This window comes from Danio aesculapii, chromosome 13 (genome assembly GCF_903798145.1).
Source record: "Danio aesculapii chromosome 13, fDanAes4.1, whole genome shotgun sequence".
Lineage (NCBI taxonomy): Eukaryota > Metazoa > Chordata > Actinopteri > Cypriniformes > Danionidae > Danio > Danio aesculapii.
Genome location: NC_079447.1, coordinates 14,779,632 through 14,791,918, shown reverse-complemented (window position 1 = coordinate 14,791,918; position 12,287 = coordinate 14,779,632). Strand labels below are relative to the sequence as shown.

At 33.4% G+C, this 12,287-nt stretch overlaps 1 protein-coding gene across 1 annotated transcript in view; it reads left to right on the top strand.

Moving 5' to 3' along the window:
• adgrb3 (adhesion G protein-coupled receptor B3) overlaps nt 1-12,287 on the top strand; it is a 368,994-nt gene that overhangs the window by 320,790 nt on the left and 35,917 nt on the right. The gene's annotated exons all lie outside the window — the stretch shown is intronic.

Genomic DNA, 12,287 nt, shown 5'->3' with positions numbered 1-12,287 from the left:
AAAATATTAAATTCTTTTTTATTACTTTTTACTTTATGTATTGCAAACTTTAGCAGAGAACAACTTATTTAATTGGCTCTCTCTACTTGTACTGTAATTTCATAGTATATATTCCTATACAATTTAATATTCTGATCTCCTTATCAACTTTAACAAAGAAAATTGAAAACAAAACAACGTAAAATAACCTATTCCACAATTAAAAGCTTCAGGCTATCTCGATATTAATGTCCTATTTTCCATTTGTGACTTGCTTTCTATTCATTACTATAATATATGAGTTAATTGCATTTTACTGAAGTGTACAGGCATTGAATCACCATAATGGGCACCGAGTTCTCTAGTGTGTTCAAACATGCAGTTTCATAAATAAAAACCCAGCTGTATACCTAAATGAACTTCATTAGGCGTCCATTGTTTACCATGATTTAATATTCATCATAATTTGCAGCATATTATATAGGCTTACTTCATTTCGCATTTATTCTACCCTCAAACTGTGTGTCCGGAAGCTTATTACAGAAGCCGCATCACACTAGAGTCATCTTCCATACATAAAAATGAAGTCGCTATCCTTATACTGTACTATAGTTATTGTCTTAAACTCAGAATTCTGTCATAAAAACAGAATTAGTTGTATGTTACTGGCCACATGGCCATCGGGAAGAAGGAGGTGGAGAACCGACAAACTTTTAATAATGAAATAATAAAACAAACAGCGGACTGAAATCAAAAGCAAAACATAAACTGTCCAGGCCTGGTCCTCTCTCGTCTTCCACTGCAGTCTCTCCTCCCTTTAAGATCCAGAGCTCCTCAGTGAGACTTGAGACAGGTGGCGGGTCCAGGTGTCAGCAGTTAGCACTCACGCCACCATGCCTTTCACGCTCATGGCTCTTGGCCCCGCCCCACCTGCTACACTGCATAATGCAAATTCTGGAAGAATAAATCAATAAAGTAGTTCTGTACATCTAGTCAAAACATTATATGGACTGCTTTTTGTGAACATCAAACCACAAGAGACTACTTGAAAAAATGTATCCTGCTCTTTGTGAATGAATGATGCAGTTTGGGTTACTACAGGCGTACTAACGCTTGTGGTGTTAGTACATAAACACACACTTCATTTGGTCCCACTTTATATTAAGTATTAATTGGCCTGAACAACTATATACTTAGGTACTTAATTTGTTCATAATGTTTTTCAGAACACTTCTGGGTCTCTTTAGGTGGGATACGGGTCAGGTTAGGGACAGGTTTGGTGGTATATGTAGGTTTAAGGGTGGGTTGAGGCGTAATGGTCAACAATATAAATACAAATGTAATCATATAAGTTAATTACAGATGTAATTACGTGCAGGTACTAAATCAGTCATAAGAACAATGTAACAAGTTTTCAATTTCAGTGTATTTACATATTAGTTACGGCTACTTAATATAAAGTAGGACCCTTTATTTTCAGTACTCATCTGAAAACTGCATCTGTTCATCAGCATTTCAGAGAGAGAAACACTAATATCATACCATATATACATGGAAACACAGGGAATCACTTTCAATATGTGAAAATGAAGGATTTTTTTGAAGTATTTTTAGGGTTTCTAATATTTGAATTTCATTTAAATTCTATTTCATAAATAATAAAATTTTTTATATTTCATTTCTTTTAAATTAATTGGACATTTGAACATGCTGCTTGATAACTGTAAAAATAAATAAATAAAATAGAGATAAGGGAAAAAATAAAAATGGAATTCAGAAAAAAATGTAGAGCCATTCCATGCAAATGTCAACCTTGCCATAAAAAATAATGTTTTCACCAAAATAGAGAAACTTTTTCTTAATTTTTTTTGTGTGTAAACAAGTATTTTACAATACTGTAAAAATACTCAAAAATTTCTCTGTCAGTGTTTTCAAACTATTATATTTGTTTTACCAAAGTCCAAAGTCATACAAGTGCTAATTTCACATCTGTCACATCTATAACAGCGAGATGTCACATCCATAATGAAGCTTTTCCCTCATAAATGCAAAAATGCCAAATAAAATAAAACCTACGATTTTTGTTCTATAGTGAGCCAACTCTAATCCTTGTGATTAGCATTATTAGCATTATTCATTTTGGGTTGTGCAGTTTTATTCACAGAATTTCTACAAAGTATGTTGTAACTCGCATACTTTTTTGGTCACATCCATAACGTATGTTTATTTTCCTCATTTAAAATATATCAAATGTTTACAGATTGATATTTTTCTGATCCCATAACTCTGTGGTTAGCTGTTTTGGAAAATATAAACAGATGTTTCAGTATAATGTTAACATATACTTTAACATATACTATGTGAATTTATGTTTTGAGTTTTTACACCAAATGTCACATCCATAACGCTGAAATTACTCTGTATTAAAATTTGAGAAAAAAAAATCAGCCCTAAAATTTAACCTAATAATATAATTTATTAAGCCCATCAGTTGCAGCATATAAAATAGGCTTACTTCTAATAATTTTCATCTAGAAACTTATAAACAACTAACATTGCGCCAAAGAGTCATCATCAGTATATGAAATAGAAGTTGTGGGCTTTATGACATGAGCTTCACACAGGTGAGTGGGCTTGACAAACCTCCTTTAGAATCACTGCTCTCTCTCTCTCTCTTTATATAAAAAACACTTCCCCTTCTTTACTTCAGCACTTAATTCTCTGAGCACTAACAGTTACTTTCTATAATTAGCACTTCTTGTGTGTATTGCCGTTTCTTGTTGTATCACTGAATGCCTCCACAATTTTAAGTAGCTTTGGACAAAAGCGTCTGCTAAATAACTAAATGTAAGTCACTAACTTTAAACCCACCTTGTCCTCACATACTGTAAATATGAATCCCATCAGCACTAGCATCAGCCCTTCGACACACACACGCGCCTCCCTATACGTCAGCTATGTTGTACTTTACTGTTCTCATGAACTTCCTCTGTTGCCATGGATACAGACACAGTGGGCTCAATATCTCCCGGCAATTTGCCTTTGTAAAGGGCAGTGTGTACTCAGGATTTCAGCTGAGGCTGTGCCACCCCCTCCACTTCCTCTGCTGCCCAGCTCTTCAGGCGAACCCACACGCATACAGATATAGTACATTGGGTACTTAAGGATACATGTTAAATTCCCACTCAGGTAACGAGCTTTCGATGTCACGTGCCTTCAAATAGCGACAAATGCAATAGGAGTGCATCTTCATTCTTTGTGCGATTCCGTGTACAGAATCGCAGAATGCTGTTATAATAGTTGAATTAGCTTTAAAACAACAGATTTTGATTGAATACAAATGTAAAAATCTAATTAAACTGTGGAAAAAAAAGATTGGATTTATGACATTTTTTTAAGGTAAGTGGTTGCAAACAATGTAAATGGGCTGAATTTAAACGAAGTAAGTTAAACATTGCTAAACTTAATTTGTTTGTTTAAATTCAGCCCACATAAATTTTTTGCAACCACTTACATTTGAAGTCAGAATTATTAAACCCCCTGAATTATTAGCCCCGTTTATTTTTTTTCCCCAATTTCTGTTTAACGGAGAGAAGATTTTTCAACATATTTTTAAACATAATAGTTTTAATAACTCATCTTTAATAACTGATTTCTTCTAGCTGAAATAAAACAAATGAGACTTTCTCCAGAAGAAAAAATATTATAAGACATACTGTGAAAATTTCCTTGCTCTGTTAAGCATCATTTGGGAAATATTTAAAATAGAAGAAAAAACTCAAAGGGGGGCTAATGAAAAATGTAAATCCAATGAATATTTTTATTTCAGTGTATATGGAATGTAGTTTGTTAAAGTTAAAGTTCTAAAGATTATTTAAATGTAAAGTCTAGATGTGTGTTTTTGTGTGAATTAATAAATGTCAGTATTAGAGGAAATCACACAAACATCATCTCAAAAAAATATTGTCATGAATCATGAATTTAACAAAACATCTTCATAACATTTAGTTTAATTTGAAGAAATCATGATAGAAAAACAGGCTTTGAATATGTTTAAACAGGAATAAATCTGAATTTGAAAAAAATATATATTTCACCGGTTTACTAAAAAGTTTTTTTTTTCATTCATTCATTCATTTTCCTTCGGCTTAGCCCCTTTATTTATTAGCGGTCGCCACAGCGGAATGAACCGCCAACTTATCCAGCACATGTTTTGCAGAGCAGATGCCCTTCCAGCTCAAAACCAGTACTGGGAAACATCCATATACACTCATTCACACACACACACACGCACACACACACACACACACACACACACACACACACACACACACACACACCACACACACACACACACACACACACACACACACTACGGCCAATTTAGTTTATTCAATTCATCTATACTGCATGTCTTTGGACTTGTGGGGGAAACCCACGCCAACACAAGGAGAACATGCAAGCTCCATACAAAAAAGCCAGCTGGCCCAGTCGAGGCTCGAACCAGCAACCTTCTTGGTGTGAGGCAACTGTGCTAACCACTTGCCCACCGTGTTGCTCATAAGGTTTTTTTTATCAATTGTAAAATTATTTGCATTTATTTCAGTTAGTTGGACATGCCTTTAATTAATATAATTTTATTTTGCCATTATTAGTCCATTTAAACATTAAACAGAAGAAAATAAATCCTGGATATTTTAAATAAATAAAAGTAAAACACAATTTGTAATTTTTTTTTGTATGGATTTGCTGCTTGTTTTACTTGGCGGTACTCAATGCTAATAAACACCTAAACAGTCACTCAAGCTACTTGTGAAGTGTGTCAATCGATACTATATTTATAGCAGTTAATTTATGCTCTGTGTGGCATAAGTGTTTGTTCATCAGTCATTAGCACTGGTCCATATGGCTGTGAGGTCCTGCGGTGACATGCATGTGCCACAAGCCACATCCCCTCTCCTTTCGTTTGCTAAGCAGCTAGCATAAGGCACAAAATGAAACACAAGACATAACAAAACCTGCATAAAGATTGCTCTTCTTTGATGCATTTGTCTCTGTGGTGGGTAGATCCAGATGTTTTGAAGTTTCTGACTTTATGTAAAAGCATCTTCAAAGTTTGGAGTGTGTATGTGTAACGCAAAGTTTTCATGTAAAAGTTAGGGTGAAAAAAAAAATGTTGGAAAGTAATTGGATATGTGGCCTAGCCCTTAGATATATTAGGCACACAATTATGTAATATAAAAATACAGTAAAAACTGTATTGAAATATTAGGTTAGGTTAGGTTACTTTAATTATACCCAAAGGTAGATTTGGTTTGCAGTCAAGAGTCCTCATTTTATAACAGTGCCACACAAAAAACTCACATAGTGAAAACAACGAATAGACATAAAGACATAGACATACTGTAGACATACAAAACACTCTTTATAAAAAAAAATAATAAATTATAATAATAATCTCTTCAAATGTCCAATCCACCTACCCCAACCTCCCCAAATAAACAAGTGTTTAAAACAATCTATAAAATTTAAAATTAACAAGTCACAGAAACACCTCTGCTTTATTCTATGCCCTAATTAAATGTTTAATGGCTGCTGGTATGAAATTATTTTTGTATCGTTTACAGCTTAATACTAAAAACCTGCGACTAGAAGGAAGGTGCTGAAACTCTGAGTGATCTTGGTTTGGAAACAATTTTCTTGCAAAAATTGCCAATAGCTTTCACAAACAATTACAAAGAACAGACAAGTCACTGAATTAAAAATTTTAATTTGCAGTGGTAAAAATTAAATAATATTTAATAATATGTACTTCAGTAGTCTTTATTTACATGCTCAATCTGTTCACTTCTTACAGTTGTACTGTTTTTGTCTAAATTATTATATGAAGTTCAAAATAAACTTAGTAAAATTATTGCCCCTCAGGGGTCTGAGGTGAGTTTGGGGCCCCTAAGATGTTTTTACATGCCCTAACATTTGTGCTTATTTCAGCCACTTATTACATAGCATTGGCCAACATGTATTTTTTTTTTTGTATTCAGCACAAACTGTGCTACAATAATATGTGAGAACATATACAGTATATTATGTGTATAATAATATGTGTGTACATGCTTGCGTTTTTTAGAAAAAAATATATATTATGCGTGGTTAGTAGGTTTTGGAGAAAAAAATTCTAAAATAAGGTCCAAAAAACCATACTGAATGTGACTGAACAAGACTTTTGAGTAACTAGTCTTGTAGGCTAGAATATTTACTTCACAATTATTCACATTCAAAGAAAACATTACAATGATTTACATTTTGTAAAGTCTATTTTGGGTCAGCTCAGCTGTATGCGGCGGGAGTGACAATGATCATGAATAATTCACACCTGGAGAGACAAAAGACACTCCCCTGCTGGCTAATGTTCACCCATCAAGGGCGTTGTTAAGCAATATCCAGCTGCAAAAGCTAGCTCAAACTAAATGCTGGTTGTATTACTTGCTGTATTATGACCATGTAAACACTCTGTTGAAGACAGAATTATTAGCCTTTTTTGCCAAATATTTCCCAAATTATGTTTAACAGAGCAAGGAATTTTTCATAGTATTTCCTAAAAATGTTTTTTTCTTCTGGAGAAAGTCTTATTTGTTTTATTTCGGCTAGAATAAAAGCAGTTTAATTTTTTAAGGTTAAAACATTTTAAGGTCAAAATTATTAGTCTCCTTGAGCAATATTTTTATCGTTATACAGTGACTTGCCTAATTACGCTAACTTGCCTAAGTAACCTAGTTAAGCCTTTAAATTGCACTTTAAGCTTAATACTAATATCTTGAAAATATCTAGTGAAATATTATTTACTGTCATCATGGCAAAGACAAAATAAATCAGTTATTAGAAATTAGTTATTAAAACTATTATGTTTGCAAATGTGTTAAAGAAAATCTTAATTCCATTTAACAGAAATGGGGGGGGGGGTGTGCAGGGGGTTAATTAGGTATTAGTAAAATAAAGTATTAGTAAAATAAAAACTACATCTTTATAACAGCAATGTATCAAGAAAGATATAGTTTATTCTCCTTGCTTTGACTTGTACAGATGGCCTAGTCATATTGCCAGTTTTCTTTATTCTTTTACAATATTACATAATCAGAGACTGCGAAAGCAAGAACAGTTCACAGACAAGTAGGCCATGCTGTCCTTCATGTTCTGGAAGTCAAGAAACAGTGTATACGGAAGGGAACACTGGTCCAGGAGGTTGTCTGGCTTAGACGCTCCCTGGCTGCGCACTTCAAACTAAATCTCCCAGACGTTGTGTGCATGTGCTCCTGAAAGCTGGCTTACTGAGCAATCGTGGTTTTTGTGGCAGCGTGAGGGAGCTCATCAGCATCAGGTGGCCCGTCTCATGCTGCCAGCTGATCCATTTTCACAGCATTCGTCTTGGCCACATCAGGTGGGCCGAGAGCAGGTGGAAGCAGGATCTTCATTACATTCTGTCCAGCTTGTCTTTGGCTCACGCCAGCTCTGTTCCAGACTCTAATCTATGCCATGAGCTTCCTGGTTCTACTATATTCACTGTCAGTGGATTGCTGGGTGGGTGGATTTGTTTCAAGTTCACCAAACTTGATGTATCAGCACCCTTGCTTTTTCCTGTTATTCAATTAGATTGTGAATCATATCTGACTAGGCAATGGCCTCATAAGTTTCTGATGGTGTATAAAAAGATTGGTTAAAATGGTTTCACCATATCTTGGTTTTGGGATTACTTCTCAAAAATATGTTATATTTGAATCTCTAGGTTAAAAAAAGCATTTTCCCCATTGAACGCACTATATTTTGATTTTAAAAAACATTTCAGATATTTGGAATTTTAAACACGTCAGGCTAAATAATTCACATAAATCATTGACATCAGCTATCCTTATTAGTTTGAAAAACACAGATTCCTTTTTATGCTGGACATATTGTTGCCCTAAATAACTAAATAAAATACTGGTAAAAAACACAATAAAAAAAAAAGTACATATACCTAGGGCCACACGGAATCTGCGCGTGCAGAAACCGCAGATTTTCACAGATCTTTAGCCAATCATACAGTTTATTTCCTTGTGTAAATTTTATTCTGTTTTTAAATAAATTTTTGTAATATTAATGTCTAAAATGACAATGTTCATATGATTTATTTACAAAACAGTTTGTAAAGTAATATTGTCTTTTAGTATATATGTTAAAAAAGAGACTTGCTCTGTTTACCAATTAAGGGGATCTAATTGAATATGCTCCTGTAAACGTTAAGTAAAAGTTAGACATATTCTTTTTTTATTTCACCAAAAATCATTCAGCATAAATCCGCAGATTTTTTACAAAATTCTGCTCAGAAATAGCAAAATATGTCAGCAGATTCTATGTGACCCTGCATACATCTTAGGAATGGTATAACAGAAAAATTTTGCAATTTTAAAACCTTGACTTTTCCAAACTGAGGTAAACCTTGAAACCAGTTATCGTCCCATGTAGGCATGGGATGATAACAGTTTTCAAGGTATACCGCGGTTTGGAAAAGTCAAGGTTTTAAAATTGCAAAAAAATGTCTGTTATACCATTCCTAAGGTAATTGAACGTGTTTTTTTAACTTGTTTTTTAGGGCAACAGTATCTCCAGCAGAAAATGACCCTTCAAATCAAAAGCTACTGGTCAGCCCATGATTCAGCAAACATTTGAGAAACAAATCGCTTATAAAGCAACATCCTATGCTGCTACAGTATGTGCATCATATGTGCTAAGCACCTGAACAGTGCAGTGGCTTACTTACTTTATAAAAAAAGGATATCCAAAGATGCCTTTTCAAGTTGTAAAGAAATATGTTTTGTAAACTATTTAAGATGGCAGGTCAATGATTTATTTATTTTATATTTAGCCTGACATGTTTACTGTCCCAAAATATTTTAAATGTTTCTTAAAATAAAATATATTATGTTCAATAGGGAAAAAAAAGTTTTTTTTGTTTTTTTTATCCCAGAAGAACATATTAACACATTTGAGAGCAGCAATCACGATACTGTCAAATGTTGAAACTGTGATATTTTTATCCGAGGTTATCATTCTGTCAGAATCTTTTACCGGCCCATGCCTAGTCCTTTGCGTATATCTGACTGCATTATTTTTTCTGTGTGATGTAGAGCCCTATGAATTTTGTGATGTGGTAAACGTGGAAGGAATCCCAAAATAAAAAACAAAAATAATAAAAAAAAAAACAGCTTTAGCTATAGTACATCAAAATAAAAGTTTGGTTTAACTTGAAGAAACTGTAGCTGAAAATAGAAGCCAATGTTGTACAGTAGAATGTACTTTGTTGGTAATTCTAATCAGATTTTAAGTCTAACTTGGAGTCCTGTGATTTCTGTGATGAGCAAAATATGTAAGGAACTGCATAATGATTAATGTCAAAATAAAAGTTTGGTTTAGCTTGAAGAAACTGTGACAGGGCGGTGACTCAGGGGTTAGCACTGTCGCCTCACAGCAAGAAGGTCGCTGGTTCGAGCATCAACTGGGTCAGTTGGCATTTCGGTGTGGAGTTTGCATGATCTCACCGTGTTCGCATGGGTTTCCTACGGGTGCTCCGGTTCCCCCCACTGTCCAAATACATGTGGTATAGGTGAATTGAATAAGCTAAATTGGCCATAGTGTAGACTGTGTGTATGAATGCGAGAGTATATGGGTGTTTCCCAGTACTGGGTTGTGGCTGGAAGGGCATCTGCTGCATAAAACATATGCTGGATAAAGTGACTAAGCTGAAGGAAAATTAATGAATGAATGAAACTGTGACAGAAAAAATAGTGTCCAGGGTCGCAGTTAAACTAATTGCAGTTACACAGTAGAATGTATTTCTCGAAATAATAGTAATAATGTAAGGCATGTTCCCAAATCAGCATTCTTGTTGGTCAACCAATCAGATTTTAAGGAAATCAAAGAGGATATTACACATTTGTTTTGAATAATCAATCAACACTTCTTGCGTGTGAATGGTGTCACTTGTAAATTCCTTAATGATGCATTTAAACTTTTCAGTTGGGTCATAAAGGTCAATTTTGGAAATTTAAATTCATACTTGAATAAATAAGTTTGCCATTGATGTATATTTTTTAAGATAGGAAATTATTTGGCTGAGACACAACTGTCTAAATATCTGAAATCTGAGAGTTAAAGAATATCTTAATGCTGAGAAAATTGCCTTTAAACTTGTCCAACTTAAATTCTTAGAAATGCATATTGTAATTAAAAATTATGTTTTGATATATTTATGGAAGAAAATAAGTTTTGGCATTAAACAAAAATGTATATTTGAGTCACAATTATATTCTACAAATTTTCCCGTGCAATGTAAGACCACAGTGTTAATCTGTGGATCATGTACAGTGCGTCTCAAACCATTGATCAAGAGCCATAGAGACCAGAAATCAACTTTTTGGTTTTACTCTTTCCAGTCACCAGTAACTGGGTGAATGGAAATGTCACAACTGTTCATTAGTCAAATGTGATGGGAACCCCATTGTTTTTGTCACATGCTGAACATCCCAGTTATAAATGATTTGCATGAAACTCACCAACTGCCAAATTCAGTGCGGAAGATACTCATTTGGTGAGAAATATGGTAATATTTTGTGATTTTTGGTGCTCGCTGTTGGTGACAAAGTGTCGAGAATGTCCCCAGCACATATGCTCTAATTGCAATGAGATTTTCTAGATTTTGAATCAGATGAACAGGAAGTTGATTGTGTGTAAACAATATAATAATATTAGTTAATATGTGAAGAGTTTATTTATAAAAACAGATCACTCCAGTTAGTCATTTTCAGAATTTATGTTTTTATGTTGAATATTGAAGAGTTTAATTGCAAAAAAATATTAATAATTCTAAAAACGATGTGTATCTTTCTTGCTAATTGACTATTATATTGAACTTTCATGTTTTTTTTTTATAGAAAAGATTAATTAAGAAGTTTTGTTTTTTTGCAATTTAAAGGATTTACTAAGTTAATTAGGCAAAGGGTAATTAGGCAATTCATTGTATGACGATAAAAATATATATTTATTAAGGGGGCTAATAATATTGACCTTTTTCTTACACACACTTCTAAATAGCTTAAAGTGTCATTTAAAGGCTTAACTAGGTTAATTAGGTTAACTAGGCAGGTTAGGGTAATTAGACAAGTTATTGTATAATGAAGGTTTGTTCTGTAGTAGATAATCAATAAATAATATAGCTTAAAGGGGCTAATAATTTTGACTTTAATATGGTTTTTAAAAAATTTAAAACCACTTTCATTCTAACCGAAATAAAACAAATAAGACTTTCTCCAGAAGAAAAAATGTTATCAGACATACTGTGAAAATTTCCTTGCTCTGTTAAACATCATTTAAGAAATATTAAAAAAAAGAAGAAAAAAAAATCAAAGGGGGATAATAATTCTGACTTCAACTGTATCATAAATGTGGTTAAAACAATACAGTTGTGAAATAATATCACCATTATTATCAATAAAATAGTTCTGCAATCTGCATAAAATATAAGTTTAGAATAAAAAAGTGAAGTTTGTAACTATTTACTCAATATCAGTATTTATAGATGGTATCTTGAAAACGTTTTTAAAAATCTATTTATCATTTATTCATTTTTTCTACGGCGTAGTCTCTTTATTTTTCAGGGGTCGCCTCAATGACTAAGTTTACATGGATATCAGTAATTTAATTATTTCCCTTAATTTGATTAAGACAATAATATGATTAAGGTGTTTACATGAGTTGCTTTTTGAATGTTCCTTTCATGATCCCGTTTTACATGTTATAGCACATAATACAATTAACGTCATTGCGTCACCACGCTATCCACATTTCCTTCTGAGTTTCATGTTTTTTCGGGTGTTTCATTTTTAATTTGTCGACTTTAAATGCAGTTTGGAACTTTCACTTTCATTCGGGAACATTTCATGTATGCCCCGTGACAAACAAGATATTGGATGTGCGTGTGAACTGCCGGAAGAATGTTGTTTTAATGGATTTTTATACTACACAGTGTATGGGAAAAAAACCTCTGCATTTCGCATTTCTCCTTTACTGACTTGGTAGGTGTAGAGAATAGTGTCAAACAGCCGTGTGTGTATAGACTATCTTGACGCAAAATGCGGCAAAAACTCTACACAATGGTAATAGTTTGATTGCGGTGTTTACATGTCTAAACTTCACTTTAATAATGCGACTAAAGTTGGCATTCTTAATTAGTTTTCTGTTTAGTTCGATTATGAGCTTAATCGAATTAATCAAAAAAT